This window comes from Felis catus, chromosome D1 (assembly GCF_018350175.1).
Source record: "Felis catus isolate Fca126 chromosome D1, F.catus_Fca126_mat1.0, whole genome shotgun sequence".
In the NCBI taxonomy this organism is placed as follows: Eukaryota; Metazoa; Chordata; class Mammalia; order Carnivora; family Felidae; genus Felis; species Felis catus.
This window is the reverse complement of record NC_058377.1, coordinates 13688717-13704599: the sequence shown is the minus strand read 5'-3', so window position 1 is coordinate 13704599 and position 15883 is coordinate 13688717. Positions and strand designations below refer to the sequence as shown.

Below are 15883 nucleotides of genomic sequence, written 5' to 3'. Positions count from 1 at the left end.
TAGAAGGCCTTGAATGTTGAAGCCAGGAAGCCACAGGACTCTAAATTTCCCAAGGTGATGAGATAGCTTTAGTTCGGTGGTTTTCAAACCACAGTGAGATCATGAGACCCCTTGTTCTAATGTAATCTTGTCTAGAACCTCAATGTAGAAAGCAGATGAAAGTGAAACTCTTCCTGTTAAACACAGACTCCTGTTAAAGCCCCAGAGCCCAATCCTGCTGACAGAGGATCTAGTCCCTGCACCGAAACTAGTCCAACCGATATCAGAATCATCTGCTTGTCTTTTCTGTTTGTTTGTTTATTTGTTTGTTTGTTTCGTTTGTTAAGATTTATTTATCCAAGTTAGCTAACATACAGTGTAGTCTTGGCTTCAGCATAGAACTCAGTGATTCATCACTCACACATGATACCCAGTGCTCATCCCAACAAGTCCCCTCCTTAATGCCCATCACTCACTTGTCCCATCCCCCCACCCACCTCCCCTCCAGCAAGCCTCAGTTTGTTCTCTGTATTTAAGAGTCGCTTATGGCTCGCCTTCCTATATTTTTATCTTATTTTTCCTTCCCTTCCCCAATGTTCATCTGTTATGTTTCTTGAATTCCACGTATGAGTGAAATCATATGACATTTGTCTTTCTCTGACATATTTCACTTAGCATAATACATTCTAGCTCCATCCGTGTTGCTGCAAATGGCAAGATTTCATTCTTTTTGATCGCCGAGTAATACTCTATTGTATATATGTACCACATCTTCGTTATCCATTCGTCAGTCGATGGACATTTGGGCTCTTTCCAAACTTTGGCTCTTGTTGATGGCACTGCTATCGAGGTGCATCGGGGTGCATGTGCTGAACTGTCTGTTGAATATGCAGATCTCTGCACTCCTCATCAGACCTACTGATTCATATTCTCTGGAGGCGGTGCCATAGCATTTTTTTTTTTTTCCTACTCCTCTTGGTGGTCGGTAAGGCACAAAGTTTGAGACCCATGCTGCAGAGCTTTACAGGGCAGGGTATGAAGACTGATGCATGTGTCTGATCTGCAGGTCAGTCCTCCACTGAGCTTCACTACATTCCCACTCGTCTTCCCTCTCTCCCCCCGCCACAGTCTGCTTGTTCTATGTTGTGTGAACATCGTGTGGTTGTTCCTGGTAATGAACCCAGAGAGGAGTGGACCAAGGGAACAGGAACTAAAACACCCACCACCTTCCCAAGCCCCTGCACCTCACTAGGGCCTCTGTGGCACTAGAAACCCCAGCTCTGAAAGCAAATATTTTTAAGCACCTTGCAAACCACACACCCACTCTCAACTATTATGTGAAAAGAGTTATCCATTTCCCAGCTCAGCTGCAAGAGCGAGACGGTTCAAGAGGTTGAAATCAGAAAGCCTAAAGTCAAAGATCTTCAGAGACCCACTTTCTGCCAAGCAGGCTGGGGCGCCAAGCAGCATCTAGAGGCACAGTGTAGACTGGGAACCATTTTCCATAGCACCGAGCCCCAAGGCGACACACCCCCTAGAAAGGCACGGCTTCGGCCAGTGCAGCCGTCAGTATTTCTGCTTGCCAGATGGGAGAGTGAGGGAAGCAGCCCTGAGCAATTAAGTGTCTAGCCTAAGGTCACAGAGCAAGCCAACGCAGGTCCTCAGAAAGCACCGAGTCCTCCTGCGGATTCAGGCAGCAAGTGGGCAATCTGCCCTCGGGCTCCTGCCTTAGAGCACCTTCATCTTGCCTGGCTCAGCACCGGGGGCTGGCTCTGCCTCTGCTCCCACATGCCTCAGCCAACCCATCACTGCCCTGATCTAAGCCTCCCCTGCCACCCCAGCCTGGGGCCTCTGGAAACCAGGAGACACCTGCCCACGTGGGTGATGCCTGTCACGAAGCGAGCCCTGAGAGGTGGGCGGCCTGGGTGGGTGGGTGGGGGGGGGATGCTTGGAATTCAGCTTACTTTAGCTCTCAGCCCACTAATTAGGGCAGTGATGGGAATGTGAGACATACAGGCACAGCCTTGCTGGAATGACAGAGAAGCTATAAGCCAAGTACTTGGAATGTAATTGGACAGCTAGTGTTTTGAACTGACCCCCCCCCACTGTTGCCCATTGCCATTCTTCCTTCCTGTGGGAAACCACTTAGTGGCCATGTCAATCATGCAATTCTAAGGGGGTGCCGATCACTCCTAGGAGCAGGGATGGCAGGCAGTTGAGGTCCAGTCAATCATCACTCCTCATGCTCTTAGCCACAGGGATGGTTCAGGGATGGACATGGGGCTGTGTCTGGCTAATCAGAGTTTTCCCTGGAAATTTTTCCAGTCGGAGCATTGTCAGAGGCTGCTGGAGATACATACCTTCCCAGACACCTGGAGAAGGCCTCTTTGCAGGAGGAAATAATGAAGCCAAGCAGAGACGTGCGGAGTGTGAATATAGACAGAAAGAATCCTGATGACATCATCTGGTCCCTTAATCCAGGAAGAGCTAAATTTCCCGATCACACATGCCAGTAAAATGCCCTCGGTTAGTAAAAGATAATACAAGTTGTTTCTGTTACTTGCAACCAAAGAGCTCTGGTAAATACAGAGCGATAACTATATAGCTGACTGTCAAACTTAAAACAAGCTGTTTGAATTGGCATGGACTTCAGGGCATGGGTATAAACGGAACCCGGCCAGAAGGACAGCAGGCAGCTGGCCTAGAAGAAGCGGATTCTAGGCTGCGTCTGCCTCCATTTCTTGGGTGATGGAATTTCATGGTCATTGAGGTTTCACCAAAGGCCAATTGCCTTTTAAGGGTCCTCTTGCGCCATATGGAATAGGAAGAGGGAGCAGATAGGTCTAGCCAGGAGCCAGCAATGGAAGGAACAGGTGGAATGGGGAGGGGGGGGAAGAAAAAGAGAGAGAAAGAAAGAGAAATCCTGGAAGTATGTATATGGATTGAGGACCCCTGTTCTAATCTGGGGCCTGACAAATGGAGCTAAGATGACATCCCTATCGCTCATTTAAACTCCCTCTTCCAAGGGCACCAGTTGACAACCCCATCACTAAATCCCCGAGTGCTTTCAGCTCTTCCCCCCACCCCGCACCTGTCTGCCGCCCAGAAGGCTGTTTCCAGTGTATTCTTCTTCAAATGCTCCCGCACCTGAATTCCAGACCCTGTCCTAGCTTAGTTCCCTTCTGATACAGTTGTCTCCTAGGATGGCTTGGTTTTGTGCTCCCAACCCTAAAGTATGGGCACTGCTCAAGATTCTACCTTCCAGCCCACATTCCTACAGAAGCCCCCTGTTCCTGGACCAGAATTGCTAGCCCTCATCCCTCTCATAAGCCTCAATTCACATCTCAAATTCAAAGTCTCATCATCTGATACCTCACCCAGGGCTTCCTCTGACTTTCTTGGTACAGGGAGGGGACCCACGATTTGTTGAGTAGCTCAATTCCAAGCTTCGGAGCAATGACTCTTTTCTTGCCTTCACCGTGCATGGCAGGTCACCATGGTCCATAATTTCTTCTTTATGAATGTCACAGCCTTCTTCCCTTGCTTTTTATTTTCCATGTTACTCCCTTAAGGTGTTTATCGCCTTGCGCCTAGACTTTTGCAAGAGTCCCTTGTTTGCTCTATTCAAACATTTTATTCAAAGAGCAATTTATAGGGTACCTTCTAGGTACCAAATCCTGTGCAATCTTCCTGCCCACTAATCCATTCTATATGCCACAACCAAATTAACCTTTCTCAAGTACTACTTGGATCACATCATTGTGGGACTCTACAGCCTTCAGTGGCTCCCTGTTGCCTACTGAGTAAAGCTCACACTCATCATCTGTATTCAAAGCCCTTCACAATTTGTCCCCGACCTACCTTTCTGGCCCTGTCCCCTACTATTTCCTCTACATAGACCTTACACACAGACCCACAGATCTATTTGCTGTTTCTTAAGCAAGCATGGCACTTTTCCTCTTCTGACTTTTTTCTCTAGTCTGTTTCCTCTGCCTGAAGGTCTTCCTCCTCATCCTGTGTCTCCTCTTACTCGTGACTCAGATGGTGACATCTCCTTCTCTTAACACACCTGCCAAAAATGATTGCTCCCTGTCATTTGTTTTTAGCATTTCAAGATACCTAGCACATGGTGCCTTGCACTGTTGATCGATGCTTTGATCCCCCATCATCGTAGTACTTACCTGAAGCATCTGTATCAGAATCATATATATTAAACATGCAGGCTCTAGAGCCCTGCCCAGGGAACGTCCCAGTGTCAGCTGCACTAAGAGCAGCTACCCTAGGAAAGTGTTAGGTCCCTGTGGGAGGGACCAAATCTTACAGGTCTTCGTAACTATCAGCACACCAAGAAAGTCAAGTTGAAAGGAAGCTCCAAGAGCACCAAGTTCAAACACTGCTGTGTCACTCGAATATTCTCTCAACACTCCTGCTAAGTTAAAATTTGCTAAAGTTTGCACAAAGAACATTCAACAGTGTTTAGTCTAAGATTGCTGTGGAGAACCCATTTTGTTAGGAAAACATAGCTTAAGACTTAGCAGGAATTTTTCTCTGGTCTTGGTACCCTAAATTATTGTAGTTTTCATGAAAAATTTAGGTGTGTTTTTGTCTTCTGGGTACTGAATGTTGTAACCGATCTCACTCCCCTCTTGTGTTGACTATGGGATGAACTCTGGTGAACTCTGTGGCCACCACCAGCAGGTAGATAGGACTTCACAACATCCACAGTGAACCTCCTTCATGGTTCTACAACTTTCTCTTAGCCTTGTTACCTTTTTCCTTTTCTTCAAAAAAAAAAAAACACAAAAAACAAAAAACAAACAAAAAACCCGACTTATTTTTGTTTGTTTTATCTTGCCGTATCATTTGCATCTTTGTGAACAGTTTTAAATCCTTTTTGCAAGAAGGCAAGTTATAAATAAATAAAATAAATTCTTGAACTTACGGATGTGCAAATTTTTTCTGATCATTCTTTTTTTTTTTTTTATCCTGAGGCGAGAAATTAGTCTGGAAGGTGAGTCCTTGGATTGGCAATTCTGATGGAAAGCAGGGCCAGAAACAACAGATGGAGTAAGTGATGCTCTGAGGTCAGAGTTGTAAAAAATTAGGACTTGTAGAGAAAACATGGATTCAGAAATGATGATGAAGTTTTAGAACAGGAAGAGAGGAGAGTGGTTTTAGAGTGTGGTCATAAAAGGCAGAAAGCAAGAAAAAGCTTTTAGAGCAGGAAGAATAGTTAAAACAGGGGTGGTTTCAGGGAACTGACCATGGGGTCTTTATATCCAGAGCAGGGAGTGTCTAATTCATTGCAGTTCTGAGGCCCCAGCGCAAAAGGAACCCAGTCAGGTTCAGATGGCTGTGTGGAGGAATGAACTTAAGGCCCAGAGAAAAAAGATCTTGTTTTCCCAGTGATCAAGGAAACCAAAGAAAAACCTCTGGGCCAGATCAGAGCTTGAAACAAGAATATACAAGAAGGGGAGCCAGAAACAATTATAGAGGTCAGCCCTGTGTTGAAGGCACACCGAAATGAGTTGAGCAACGTAAGCCTGTGTACCTGTGGCTTACCCAAGGGGCACCTCTTTGGTATAGTGAGGCCCTCCTCAGTATAGTAAATTGTGTGACCTTTAAACCAGAGTAGAGATGGAGATACAGGGAGCAAAGCAGTTGTAGGAGAAACTCGCAACTTCAGAGGACCAGACAGGGGCAGACTGTCGTCTGCCAAATGGCTAGGCCAATGGGCTACATCCCCACTGACACTGGTAACAGCTAACCACCTTCGGCCACAACCCAGGGTCACCATGCTTCAAGGGGGCACCCTCAATGAGTAAGAATGAATCTTCACAACAGTATCTGATGCCAGCTCAGAACCCAGAGTCCCCAAATATCATCAAACATAAGAAAATAGAAAAGTGTTTATTGAATGGTTGTTTATTTTTGGTGTGTGCAACATTTATTGAATATTTAATGATTGCTGAGCACTGTGCTAGGGGATGGAGACATAAAGAATACTAACACATACTTCTTGCCCTTAATAAGCTCAAATCCCAGAGAGGAAACCAACATAAAAGTGAAGTATTACAGTGTGTGGTGAGATTAATGCTGTAGTTGAGGCATGTGTGAAATGTTACCGTAGAGATAAGATCACAGAGGACGGAGCAGCTAACTCTGCCCTGGGCAGGTGGAGAAAAGGGGCATATTTGACCGAGGTCTTGAAGGATGAGTAGGAGTTCTATAGGCAGAACAGAGAAGATAGTAGATGGCAAGGCACAAAGGGCGTCAGTAGCACGGTGTATTTTTGGAAGCCTGAGTAGTTTGGAGCAATTAGAACCGAGTGTGGAATAAGGTGGCTGCTGGGATGTGGTCGAGGTTTGGAGCTGGACTGTGAAGGTTCCTGGTGTGACAGCCTAAAGGGTCTGGACTTTGTCTTTCAGGCAGAACAGTAACCTCAGACAAGTGAAAGGAAAGCGACCCTTGGTAGTCAACACCAACTGAAGGGTGGCTTCCAGGATCCTATCTCATGGGGAGCCACCATCAGAGTGGCAGCTTTGTGATGCATTAGGTCCCAGGGCGGTGGAGAGGCTTAAAGGGTGCAGGCTAGCCCGAAGGTCAACACTGTGGGCAAAGGAAAAAGCTCCAGAGAGGCCTCCAGAAGCCCCATCTTACCTGGAGGTGGGGGGGGGGGGTGTGCAGGAATGGGCTGAGCTGCTCCCCTGCTTCCCAGGTTCAGTGCGGGTCCTTATTCCTAGCACCCAGTCACTTCACACAATGGCAAGAGTAAATTCGCATGCCAGGAAGAAATGAAAGGCTGTACTCTTTCCTTGGAATCAAGTTGTTATTGTTCAGATGCATTATTAATGATCAGGGCTGCAATCATTTATAACACGGTCATCACAAAAGCAGCTGTTGCCATTTACACATAGCTCTCTGTGAGTATGTTATTAAGGTAATATTTTACCATGCATTCGACTTGCTCAGGGGCTGCATGCCTAATGCTCGGCTTCAACGGATCCCCCCACTCCCTTCTTAGAAGTAATCACTCCTTCCCTTTCTTTATAGAGATGCCCAATGCCAGGGAAGGGAAGTGGGGAAAGGAGATGAAAACAGGGAGCCGTGAAAAGAGGAAGCAGAGACACAGGCACTGTTTCCCCTCATCCTTTTTTTCTCCCCTGCCCTTTTTTTTCCCCCTTTTGAATAAAAAATAAAAATGCAGAAAACCTCAGGAGCCTCATAACTTTCCGGTTTTTATTTAAAAATAAACCTGCTTTTGCAGCTGTCACCACTCCCGTACGCGAGGCGCAAGCTTCAACCCCACTGCCCAGTATTTATATACGAGAAAGTAAATGCTCGAAAGAGAACAAATAAATTAGGTTAGATTCTATGAAAGGAGTCAAGCTTTCGCCAAAAAAAAGGAGAATTTGGCAGCCAGCATGGTTCTTTGAGGACCCTACCAGCCGGCAGGCCCAGGGTGACAAAAGACACAGGGTGACAGGTTCGGAGGAGCAGGGGATCCCACGCCCTCCCTCTCCAGGCCGGGCCACCGACAGCATGGCCCCTGGAAATCTGCATCCAGGGTGTCAGGAGCACTTGCAAACAACAGCTGTGGACAGGCTGCAAGCCTCCAGGGACTCAACAGCCGGAAACATTTTAGCGGGACTCATGGATGCAAGGGCAAAACAGGGGCTGGAAAAGGTAGAGGTGGCTGCAGTTTTTCCCCTGATGAGTGGGAGGGGGAAACAGGCAGGAAAACAGGGGCGTCGCGGGAGGATCTGTGGCAGGACCCTCAAGGCTGACGACGGAGTGTGCAGAGCCGGAGCAGCGGCCTCAGCAAATGGTTGCAGAGCTGTTCTGAGCCTGGCGGAGGCCTCGTCTGGTCCGAGAGGCCGCGGGAAGCTGATGTGCAGAAGCTTCGCGAGCTGAGAGCCCAGAGCTGACAGAAGGTTAACTTGGCGAAGCAGCAAGGAAGAACAGTGCTTCAGAAGTGGCAGCACGTGCAAAAATCCTGAGGCAAGAGGGAGCATGGACTAAGAAGCCGAGAGAAGGGCACACACTGGACCCTGGAGAGTGGGGAGGAAAAGTGTTAAGACTCTCGTCTTACAAGGAGATAGCACGGCCACACTGGGGAGGGCCTTGGTGAGGATTTCCGTCTACATGTTAGGAAGGGTGGGAAGTCTCAACTTAGAAGCCGCATGGCCAAATCTGAGTTTTGAGAAAGGCTCTTGGACTACAGCGTGAACAGACTGCGGTGGGTGGGAGGCCAGCGCGGGTGACGTGAGCTCAGAAAGCTGTCACCAGCAGGAAAGAATGGCACCTTGATCTAGGGTGGTGGCAGACAACGAGAGAAAGGAAGCATCAAGAAATAATTAGGAAGTCAAATCAGCAGGGGCTTGGTGATCAGTTAGATGAGGGTTGCGGAGACAGGGGGAGCCCTCCAGGTTTCCAGTTTGTGCAAAGCACCTGGAGAAAGAGAACAGTGGAAAAGGCCAAGATTGTGAGGGAAGGCAGTGAATTCAGTTTTGAAAATGTTGAGTTAGAGGCAACTTTGAGATAGCAGAGCAGAGCCTCCAAGTACATCATTGGACATTCAGCTCTGGAAGGGACAGAAGAGGTCTGGGTTGGAGGTACATAAGGGAGCCACTGGTTTGGGGATGGTCACCGTTGGAGAGAATATAGAATAAGAAGAAACGAGGGTCACTTCTTCAGGAACTCCAACGTACACGTGGCAGATAGCAGAGGAAGATGAACCTACAAAGGAAACTGGGAAGAAATACCCGGATAGGAGAAAAGAATCCAGTTAAGCATCATACCCCAGAGAACAGGAAAGGAGGATGTTTCACCTGGAGACAGTGGTCAAGAGGGTTGAATATCGCTGAGAGGATAAAGGAATCAAGAAGTGAAATATGTCCACTAGACAGGTGCACCAACATCAAGGTCCCTGGCGACCCAGGACAGGGCCATAGCTGTGTGTGTGTATTAAGGAGCTAAGGAAGGCATTGTAAGGCACCCAACACGGTGACTGCCACATAGCCAGCCCTCGGTAAATGTTGGCTCTTGTTAAATTCTCCCTTTAAAGTCTATAAAGCTCATATTCTTCTATGCTATTGAAGGGGGGAAAAAAGGAGACACAGGCTAACATTTTAATAGGAGAGCTTTAAGATTAAACCCAAAGAATTTCCCGACAGGAAGGACTGTAAAACGCCCATAAAGGCTATTAAAGAAGATGACAGAATCCCATATGAAATTAGGATCTGGATGGATTCCTGTGTGTCTGGGACAAGTTTGATGCAGCCTTTCCGTGAGGCAGGGGACCAACCCCAATCACCGAGGCAGGTCACTTGTGCCCTGGGTGGCCCCTGCCCTTCTTCCCTGGCCCCCATGGCGAAGAACGCTGCCTTGTGAAGGAAAGCCTCCTCGTTTCAATAGGCTGGGCTGCCGAGGTGAACGTGAATAGAGCCATCCAGCAGAAAACACCCAGAGGACAAGCACCGAAAAATACGCTTGAAGGGCCAGCCGAGTGGCCAGGATCACAATGTAATGCCCAGCCTCGGGTCAGTAATGGGGAGGTATTAGTCATCTCTTCAGACCTCAGCTCCATTATTTCTGCCGGAAATGTGAGAACAGCTCTCACTAATAACGTGTGGAATCACTTCCAACTATTTGCCTTTCAAGTCAGCCTCCTCAGGTCGGGTGACATATCTCGTTTAACAGGGGGTGCCATTAGAGGGGAGATTTAACATGTGGCTAAAAGCATTTGTAGCGGGAGCTGTGGGTGGGTTCCTTTTTAAGCTTCTGTGGCTGGTAACTTGCGTCTCTTCCCTCCGTGCTGTTGGGTTTTGTAACCGAAGCCTTTTTCTTTTCCGAAGGAGGTTGGCTATTAACTCTCCCCTGCCCAGAGCATCCCCTAGCATGGACAGGGCAGATCAAGAGCTGAATTAGGAGTCTCTCCTGCTCTCTCACCAGAACCCACAGGAGGCTCAGAAAGCAGGCATGATGACTCCAGGCATCTTGCCACCCTTGTGCCCCTCACCCTGCTTGTGTGACCCAGCATCTCCCTATGCCAAAGTCTTGCAGAAATAACGATAGCTTTGCAAACGCAACCACAAGTCTACCAACCCGCAGAATTTGTATCTCTACCTGTAATATGAGTCTCGCCTCTTCCCACACCTTGAGAGGCTCAGAAGCCATGAGAACAGCAGGACGAGAGGGACTGAGGTTGTAGAAGGGGAACTTGTCATTTAATTGAAGTTTCTTTTCCTTTTCTTTCTTTTTTTTTTTGACTTAGACTTGATTTTTTTTTTTCTTTTCCCTGAAGGCTTGGGCCCTTTAAGGCCCAGCCTAAGCTTCCTAAATTTTTGTCTCTAAGTAAACTCCCCAGCTCCCAGAGTCCCAACCTATCTGAGCCTCAGATTCTTCAGAAAAACAGGGACAATAACAGCCCGCTATTCAATAAGGGGCTATAATTAAATGCATTGAACACAGTGCTTTGCACATAGGAGGGGCTCAATATACACATATCAGTTATATCTCTTTCGGTTACCTGTTACAAGTGATCAAATCCCCAGCGCAAGTGCCTAAATAAAGAGGGAATTTATTCGATTATGTAACTGACAAATCCAGAGCTAAGCCAGGCTTTAGATATCTAGAGCGTGACTCAGGGAACTGTCCCCAGGACAGAGTTTCTCTCTCATCATCCTTTGGCAAGGCTTCCTCTGCCTCTGCTCCAGCTCATCCAGGACCTGGTGGCAGCAAATGGCAGCAGCTGCTTCAGGACCACATTCTCACTATCCCCTGCCCAACAGAGAAGGAGCTACTTTTCCTCTGCACAAAATTCACCTAAGTCCTGAGCTGGACACTCACTGGGTGACCTGGGTCATCCTTGCACCAATCACCATGCCTCTGGTTGGAAATGTGATCAATGGTTTAACCCTGAGTCTCAAACACCACCTGGAGGGAGAAAATAAACGGGGAGGGAGGGATGCCCGACTTAACTCGAGGCACTGACAATTGCAGGAAAGATGTTTCCCCAAAAGGAATTTATAGTACCATCCCCACCCCCCAAAAAAGGTGGGCATAGAGGATGCTAGGTGCCTAAACTTAGAACCATCCACTGCAGATAATTTCCCATCCTACCCCATATGCAATGATCATTTGATAGTAATGTGTACTATGGGAAGTCTCCCCCAAAACTCAGCAAAATGCCCTCCTTTCCATATATTAGTAACATACTGATTGTGCCCGCTATAGCACCTTTTCTTCCTCCACCTCCTGTTAGAATTCTTTCCTCTAGGTCTCTGTCACCTCCCTATGCCACATAGGACCAAGTACATGAAGGGAAGTCCATTGACCCTGGAGGTGCTTTCAGACCCACACTGGCTCCCTGTGTCCAGCTCAGTTCTGCTCTTCACTTCTCTGCCCCTGACCATCCCTCTGCTTGGGGGTAGACTGGCAGAGGCCAGCACACCTGGTGAGCTCTAAGGCAGGATGTTCCCAGAAGCTCCCTCTTCTGCTAGAATCTGCCTCTGTGATCACTTCTCTTATGGTGTATCTCCGATGGTTTTCCTGGTTCCCCACCACCAAGAAAATCTCTGGGAGCAGACAGAACCCTATCTTTTCATCTTTGTTATCCTTGGTACTTAGAACAATATCTGGCTCAAAGAAAGCACCCATCAGGTGGTGTAGCTACCCTCAATCTAACTCACAGTCACCCTCAGGTCCTCAAAAAAGAGCCTCATCTGTCAGGGCTGCGGGAAGGGCAGGTACTCACCCAGGAGAGGGGTAGAAAGCTAGAGGGTCATATGCAAACCACATGAGTAGAGAAAGAAAGGTAGAACTCACTGTGGTTCCTGGTTCTCTATCAAGCTGGAGCAGACATTGAAATGGCACAGGGCACCTGACAGAATATAGGAGGTAGATTGAGCTAGTGAGCATGGGGGCAGGGAGACATGGGCTTGATTTCAGGGTGTGGTTGGTACCCATGAAGAAGGGGGCGGGAATTAGTGGGAAGCTGGCAGCAGAGACCCTCAAACGTCGATAGATAGTACAGCTGTGGTTCTGGATGGTCAGCCCGGTCAGAGCGTGATCCCAGTGGCATTGGGCGTCCAAGAGGAACAGATTCAGCTCCCTGGGATGGGGGTGGGGAGGGGCCGGAGAGGAGGTAGGTACCAACAGGGTAGCCAGGTGTGACAGGGGCTCTGGGGCAGGCAACTAAGCAGAACCCCAGGGGTGTGATTAAAGGAGGGGAGTTTGCCCCCAGCATGCTGGATGCTGAATGTGTGGGCAGACACCCGAGCACGGCACGGCCCCTACCAGCAAGATGGAGGAACTGGTGCCCACCTAGCTTGGTCAAGGCAGGCTCTGAAACTGGGTGGGGCTGAGCCTGTAGGAAAAGGCCCTGGTGGCTGTGCCCTGCAGGGCTGGGGAAGGCAGGACTGCCAGGCTGGGCGTCCGAGAGAGGCTTCCTGGCAGACTCTCAGACTGAGTGTGTGTCTGGGGCCAGGGGCTGAGGAACTGCCAGCACCGTCTGACCTCACGGATCCCCTAGTCAACAAGCAGCAAGAACAGGAGACTCCTGGGGCTCCCTCAGCTTTGGAGAGAGCTCTGCAAACAAAACTCAGCTTTTAGGGGTTAATCTCAAGCCCCAGGAGGGCCCAGAGGGCCTCCTCCGAAGGGCAGAGCCAGCGAATGGGCTGAGACTAAAAGGAAAGGCATGGACTGCCCGCCTGGGATTAGTCTGGCAGCAGCTGCAAAGAGCCGCCCTTCAATCGCCCGTCTTGTGTGAGCCCTCAAAAGCACTGGCTGTCTGCCACCAGCCAGCTAATGGGGCTGGGCTGCCAGGGCCATGACCTCTGTCTTCCCGGCCCCCTGCAGCTCTGAATCTCACCTCCCCAGCAACCATGGGGACCAAGGACTCTGCTTGGTTTGTGTTTTTTCATCACCTACTAAGTGCTCGGGCCTCACACCGCCTGGCCCCTGCCTCCTGCTACTCCCATCGGCCTGCGGGGGGCATAAGCGATCAGCCCTTTGGCCAGGCGGTGATTTGGGCTACACTTCTTTGCCTGGTGGGGGTGCCCGGGAGTAGGTGTCCAATGAGAGGAGACAGCAGGAGGGAGAGACTAGGCCTGCCCTTTCTTCAAAGTCCTGAGTCCCGAGTCCGTGTCTCTGCAACCGAGGGAGCATGGAATCGGAGCCATGCCCATCTGGGAGATCACACACTCAGAGCCGACTCCCGGGGAGGAAACTCGGATTGAAATGCACGACTTGCTTATGAGCGGGGCTGGGCCCTGGTTTCTCTGGGTTCTGAATTTCTAGAACGCTAAGCGTCTCCACGGCCAGGCGGCGTCCCAGTGCCCTCCATCTGGGTCACGCCAGCCTCTCCCCATCGCCCCCCGGGGAGGGCCCCCGCGAGTCTCCGCAAGGCCCGGGAGCCGGGCCGGGTGGTGTGGACCTGAGGCTTGCAGGCTGCGCGGGCGGCGGCCGGCGCGGGGGCGCGAGGGTCAGCAGGGAGCTGCCCTGCTGGCGGGGGCCGTCTCTGCGGACCTCGCCCGAGGAGGGAAAGATGCGCTGGGAAAAGGAAGGGGAGAAGGAGCGGGAGCGAGGAGCGGAGCTTGGGGCTCCTCTGTCCCCTTAGGCTGGCGCTTCCGATCACTGGGCCTCCGCTGCGGAAGGCGGTCCCCGCAGCCACTCTCCGGGACCCGTCAGCCGGCCCCGCCGCCGCGCCCATTGGCTGCTTCCCGCAGGAGGGAGCACTCCCCCCGCGCCGCCTCCAGCGCTCGTGCCTGCGGTGGAAGGTGAAGGGCGGGGGAGCCCCCTGACCCGCCTGCTCCCTCCTCCCGCCTGCTGGACCCGCCTTCAGCCCCGAGAGGGGGCCTGTGCACCCTCTGGCCTTCCCTCGGGGTCTGCGCCCCCCTCCACACGCGTGCGCGCGCGCGCGTGCACACACACACACACACACACACATTACACACACACACACACACACACACACACACACACACACACACACACACACACCTGCTCCCCGGATGAGCACCTAGGGGCAGGGAGCGGTGCAGCAGGAGCCCTGGAGCGCAGGCAGGAGGCCAGCTGGAGAAAGGGACGCAGGGAGAGGGGAGGGGGGACTCCCAGAATACCCAGGGAGTGGGCAGGAGCTGAACCCCAGCCCCCCCCCCACTTCCCGACAACTGCACAGGTGTCCTCGCCTGTTTCTGGTCCCCAAAGAGACAGCAGATCATCGCCCCAGAATGGAAGGCCCCGCTGACCTCGCCTCGCCTCCCCCATTCCAGGCTCCACCGGCTTGCGTAGGTGGGCCCCCAAGACGCTGGGAACCCCTGCCTCCGCGGCCTCTTTTGCCTTCACCAATGAGAACCACCTCTGAAATTCCTAAGACTTGTTTTCTCAGTGCTCGCAGCTCCCTGGAGAGAGAGAGAGATCCGTGATACCCGGCCAGGGTGCTCAGCTACCCCTCAGGATAAGGATGGGCAGATGTTTTCTCAAGCTTGTGCAGAGCACAGCTTCTAAGCCAACATACTCTGACTGTCTTCTCACCAGACTGTCTGGCCTCAGCTCCACTGAGGAAATACAAATAGCACTGGGACCACCATTAACCCAATCTCTTGTGCCCTTGAGAAAGGACCCTGGGCACCCCCACCATTAACCCCACTACCTTATGCTTGGGGTCAGTTACCCCACCTCAGCAACTACGGCACCTGGAGGATTTATCTGGTGGCTCCAGCCCACACTGACTCTCCTCCACACAGAATCCATGCACTTAAAATCTGCTAGACGCAATCCCATGCTTGCTAAGAGTCTGGCTTTGTTCTCCAGTAGTTTCAAGGGCCTCTGTTTGACTCTCCAAGGAAGGTAAAGTCATCACAAGCAGTATCTATTGCTTTTCTTGTTTTGATTCCCACAGAGCTGAGCTGAGATTGATGTAGCAGAAGCACTCAATAAATGCCCATGGACTTGGCTAATGAATGGACAGACTTGCAGGGGACACCGCCCCATCAGGAAAGAAAGGCGGCCTTACTCGCCTCCTCCCCAGCAAGAGAAACCCAAGGTCCTGTGTCCTGGAGCAGCAGAAGCCAGCTCTCCTCCCCATCCCTGCTTGCCTCCAGCCCTCTTGGCCTTCTGGATCCCTGTGGGTTTGGAGAGGCCGATGCTGTGGCTCTTACCAACATCAATTTGCAGCCACCAGGATGCAACTTCACCCTATGCTGCGTTCATAAATTAATCTCCTGGGATTAGATTCCGTGTTTTAGTAACACTCCCGAGGCATTGTATTTACACATTACTAATAAAAGAAAAAAGTGAGACAAGTTCTGACAACTTTCAATAACATTCAGAAGTAAAGTGTGAGGTGCAGAAGTGTCCAAAGTTAATTAAGACCATTTGGTGCTGACGGGGGTGGGGAGTGGTGCCTGCCGTTCCCCGACAGGTGCTATTTCTGAAACCCAATTTCCCTGCCTGTGATGTACCTGATGCCTGCAGAACAGGAGATACTGAAATAAACTGAACTAGCAGCATGAGCTCGAACTTTCTTCCTCTTCTTTTGTTTTACAACACCATGGACCCTTGACCAGAATGTGTGGAGGGTCCCTAAGGGGGAAAAAAAAACAAAAACCTTTGGCCCTTCCCTATGGATAGCAGATGATGTGTCCAGGCTATTCATACCTGCTCTGTGCAAGTGGGGTCCTGGGGGAAGTTAAAGGGTCCCCTATTCCTTGGGGAGGGGCCGGGAGCTCACCTTTTCACTTACAGCTGTAAGAGCCTCCTAGACATTTACCAGACAAGAACTTTATCCCAGAACGTGAAGGAAAACAGCTCTGGAACCAAAAAAGGGGGACACTGGGCATACTCCTAGGGCAGGGGATGGAATGAAGCTGGGCTCCCCCGCCCAATAACTAGTATGATT

General features: G+C 50.5%; 2 long non-coding RNA genes across 2 annotated transcripts in view; both read left to right on the top strand.

The window, feature by feature from the left end:
* LOC123380345 overlaps positions 1-15497 on the top strand; it is a 111220-nt gene extending 95723 nt beyond the window's left edge. Inside the window, exon 2 of the long non-coding RNA XR_006585955.1 lies at positions 14885-15497. This is a non-coding gene — a long non-coding RNA (uncharacterized LOC123380345). The remainder of the gene's footprint in view (positions 1-14884) is intronic.
* LOC123380344 lies at positions 1976-13265 on the top strand. The gene is made up of 3 exons (XR_006585954.1): positions 1976-2505; positions 4971-5046; positions 7033-13265. It is a non-coding gene; the product is annotated as an uncharacterized LOC123380344 (long non-coding RNA).
* Positions 15498-15883: the final 386 nt, after the last annotated feature.